The sequence below is a fragment of the Triticum aestivum genome, chromosome 1B (genome assembly GCF_018294505.1).
Source record: "Triticum aestivum cultivar Chinese Spring chromosome 1B, IWGSC CS RefSeq v2.1, whole genome shotgun sequence".
NCBI lineage: Eukaryota > Viridiplantae > Streptophyta > Magnoliopsida > Poales > Poaceae > Triticum > Triticum aestivum.
In genome coordinates, this window is record NC_057795.1 from 511,964,421 (window position 1) to 511,968,936 (window position 4,516).

Sequence of the window (4,516 nt, forward strand, 5' to 3'; positions counted from 1 at the left end):
ACCGACCACCCCGTGGCCGCGACAGAGAGGCCTCTAGGCCCTCCACTAGAACCGTACCCCGGCATCGCTCGAAAAGCACAAGGCCACAGGAGAATGCTCTGGACTTGCGAGATATATTGGAGGATAAGGCAAGACAATCAAGATCGATCTATGGATCGCGTGGGCGCCCCATGATACGCGACGACAACTGTTGCGCCGGACACAGTAAGTCCGGCCGGGCCGAACAAAATATACAAAGCTCTTTTGAACTCCGTCGTGATATCGCCCAATACAGAGGCGCCGCACACCCACTATGCTTCACAGATGAAGTAATGGATCATCAAATCCCCGAAGGGTTTCAACCCGTGAACAATGAATCTTATGATGGCACAACAGACCCCGCGGTCTGGATCGAGGACGATCTCCTTCATATCCACATGGCCCTCGGTGATGATCTCCATGCCATCAAATATCTCCCACTCAAGCTTAAAGGACCAGCCCGGCATTGGCTTAACAGCTTGCCAGCAGAGTCAATTGGGAGTTGGGAAGACCTGGAAGCCGCATTCCTCGATAACTTCCAAGGCACGTATGTGCGACCACCAAACGCTGATGACCTAAGCCACATAATTCAGCAGCCAGACGAATCGACCAGACAATTCTGGACACGGTTCTTAACCAAGAAAAATCAAATCGTCGATTGCCCGGATCCGGAGGCCCTCACGGCTTTCAAACATAACATCCGCGACGAGTGGCTTGCCCGGCACCTGGGACAGGAAAAGCCGAAATCCATGGCAGCCCTCACATCACTCATGACCCGCTTATGCACGGGCGAGGACAGCTGGCTAGCACGCAGCAACAACCTCAGTAAAAATTTTGGCAGTCCGGATATCAAGGACCGCAATGGCAGGCCGCGCCGCAACAAAAACAAACGCCGCATTAACGGCGACAATAGCGAGGATACGGCAGTCAATGCCGGATTCAGAGGCTCTAAACCCGGTCAACGGAAAAAGGCATTCAAAAGAACTACTCCGGGTCCGTCCAATTTGGACCGAATACTCGACCGCTCATGCCAGACACATGGCACCCCCGAAAAGCCACCTAACCACACCAACAGGGACTGTTGGGTATTCAAGCAGGCAGGCAAGTTAATTGCCGAAAACAACGACAAGGGGCTGCATAGCGATGACGAGGAAGAGACCCGACCGCCGAACAATAGAGGACAGAAGGGATTCCCCCCACAAGTGCGGACGGTGAACATGATATACGCAACCCACATACCCAAAAGGGAGCGGAAGCATGCACTCAGGGATGTATACGCGATGGAGCCAGTTGCCCCGAAGTTCAATTCATGGTCCTCCTGCCCAGTCACTTTTGACCGGAGGGACCACCCCACCAGCATCCGCCACGGCGGATTTTCTGCATTGGTTTTAGACCCAATCGTGGATGGATTTCACCTCACCAGAGTCCTGATGGACGGCGACAGCAGCCTAAACCTGCTTTATCAGGATACAGTGCGCAAAATGGGCATAGACCCCTCAAGGATTAAACCTACAAAGACGACCTTTAAAGGCGTCATACCAGGTGTAGAGGCCAATTGTACAGGCTCAGTTACACTGGAAATGGTATTCGGATCCCCGGATAACTTCCGAAGCGAAGAGTTAATCTTCGACATAGTTCCGTTCCGCAGCGGCTATCATGCTCTTCTCGGACGCACCGCGTTTGCAAAATTCAATGCGGTACCGCACTACGCATACCTTAAGCTCAAGATGCCAGGCTCTCGAGTAGTCATCATGGTCAACGGAAACACTGAACGCTCTCTCCGAACGGAGGAACATACAGCGGCTCTCACGGCAGAAGTACAGTGCAGCCTCTTAAGGCAATTCTCGAGTCCGGCCGTCAAGCAACCAGACACGGCTAAATGTGCCCGGAGTAACCTACAACAAAACCACTTGGCACGTTCCGAGCACGCGTAGCAATGCGGCCCCAACCCCAGCCCCTACAAAATTTCAAGACGGGTCCTTCGCGTACATCATTATGCTCTGAAGATACCATGGGCATAGGGGGAGGGGCACGACCATGATAGGCCCAGAATGCGGCTTAACCACACCAGGGGCTCTCAAGTGTGTCGTTCTTTTTTCTTTTCTTTTTTCTTTACCCACAGGACCCCGTTGATCAGAGGCCCTGTGCGGCAGTAGACTTGCCGAACTCATGATACAACAGCCGGGGAAGGAGAAAGGCTACGACGAATATCCAGGTGGTCTCCATTATGAGCATTAAATCTGTTTTATACACCATTCCGCAGCCTACCCCTGGAGGGGGACATTTTTAATAGTCTCATCCCTTGCTTATTGCACCATTTGTATCGTTCTGCATTCACAGCAGTATTTCCTGAATAAACAATGCACCTTTTTGCTTACAATTGCATTCCTTTCTTAATACATATGTTCATTTATGACATGTTGCATCCGTACACTTTGGTGCGGCTAAATACACCAGGGGCTTATGTTTCCCACATCATGGTGCGATAAGTCCGAGCACTTTCACAAGTGCGGCACCCCGAACTTATAGCATTATATGCATCGGCTCCGAATCATGTCTTGGGTCAATAGTTGGGTTTGCCCGACTCCCATGTTTTGGTACCTTACGTTCCATTGTATCGGCTAAGGTAGCACCGGGAGAACCACTGCGATTGCGCCCCAGTTGAGCTGGGCGAGCGCCTCAGGGGAGAAAGCTAAAACTGACCGTCATGATGAGGCAAGAGCCGGTCACTATTTGAGAGGTTTTTTCGAGTCCCTAAACACTTATGCCGCCTAGAGCGAGGAACCGGCTTTGTCCGGCCCAGGCATGGATAGCGCCCCAAATTCGGCCTTCCGAACACTAGGGGCTTCGCCGAAATTTAAAATTATAGAATTCTATGGCTCAGTGAGAGTGTTCAAGCATTATAAGTCTGGTTGCCTTGTTCGTTGTGTTGAGCGCCTCCCTAGATGGACCCAAAAATGGAAACAAGAGCGCTCAAATTTATCCCGAACACCCCAGTACTCGCGGCATGGGGGCCGAAGCCGATGACTTGCCATCTCTCAGATTTGATAAACGGCCGCACAGAAGGTAATATTTTAAATTAACAAGCGTTGCTTAGCGCATATGAACAAAGTTTTCAGCGCACAGGATAACAAAATGCGAGTCTACTCAAATATTACATCTTTGGAGCACTCACCCGCAATAGTGCGGGCACCCTTCAGAATAGTCTTATAATACATCTCGGGAGTACGATACTCCTTGCCCAGCGGTGGCGCGTCCGTCACAAGCTTCTCAGCATCCATCTTGCCCCAGTGCAACTTTGCGCGGGCAAGGGCCCGACGGGCACCTTCAATACAGGCGGAGTGCTTGATGACTTCAACCCATGGACACGCATCCACCAGCCGCCGCACCAGGCCGAAGTATCTCCCAGGCACGGCCTCCTTAGGCCACAGCCGAACTATGAGGCCTCTCATGGCCTGTTCGGCCACCTTGTGGAGCTCCACCAGCTGCTTCAGCTGGTCGCTAAGGGGCACCGGATGTCCGGCCTCAGCATACTGAGACCAGAAGACCTTCTCCGTTGAGCTCCCCTCCTCGGCCCGGTAGAAAGCGGCAGCATCGGACACGCTGCGAGGAAGATCTGCGAACGCTCCCGGAGAGCTCCGAATTCGGGTAAGTGATAGGTAATTCACACTCACATGCTTACTTTGCATGAAAAATGCCTTACCCGCTGCTATTTTCTTCAACGCCTCGATTTCATGGAGGGCCTTGTAGGCTTCGGCCTTAGCAGCTTTGGCACTCTCAAGAGCCGATGCAAGCTCAGACTCTCGAGTCTTCGAGTCACGCTCCAGGCTCTCATGTTTTTCCACGAGATCCTGGAGCTCTTGTTGTACCTCCGCCACCCGCGCCTCCTGCTTCTCTCGCTCGGTGCACTCCGCGGCTGCATTACGTTCAGCCGCAGACACCGCCTCCTTCAGGGTCGCCACCTCGGTCGTGGCACCTGCAATACCCATGTTATCCTTGTCAATTTCTTGCAACCAAATCCTTTTCTGTAAGGTACAATCTTAATACGGTGTTATTCACCTTCCTTGTCCTCGAGCTGCTTCTTGGCACGGCCGAGCTCGTTCTCGGACCGCTCGAGGCTTTGCTTCAAAGCATTGACCTCCGCAGTCAGTGCGGCAGAGGTCAGCAGCACAGCCTGCAATCCCATATTGACATATTTTTTATATATGACTCCTGCGTATATCTTTTTAGATCCTCAGTCCGGCTTTTCTTACCGAATACGGAACCGAGCATCAGGGGCTACTGTCTATGCGGTACTATTCTACGTATATCAAAATTCTTACCTCAAAGCCTGTTAGAAGGCTGCTGCACGCTTCGGTCAGCCCGCTCTTGGCGAGCTAAACCTTCTGAATCACCGCACTCATGAAAGTGCGATGTTCCTCTTCAATGGAGGCGCCGTTGAGCGCCTCCAGCAAGCTATCCGGCGCCTCTGGTTGGACGGAGGCTGCCGGTGTCGCGG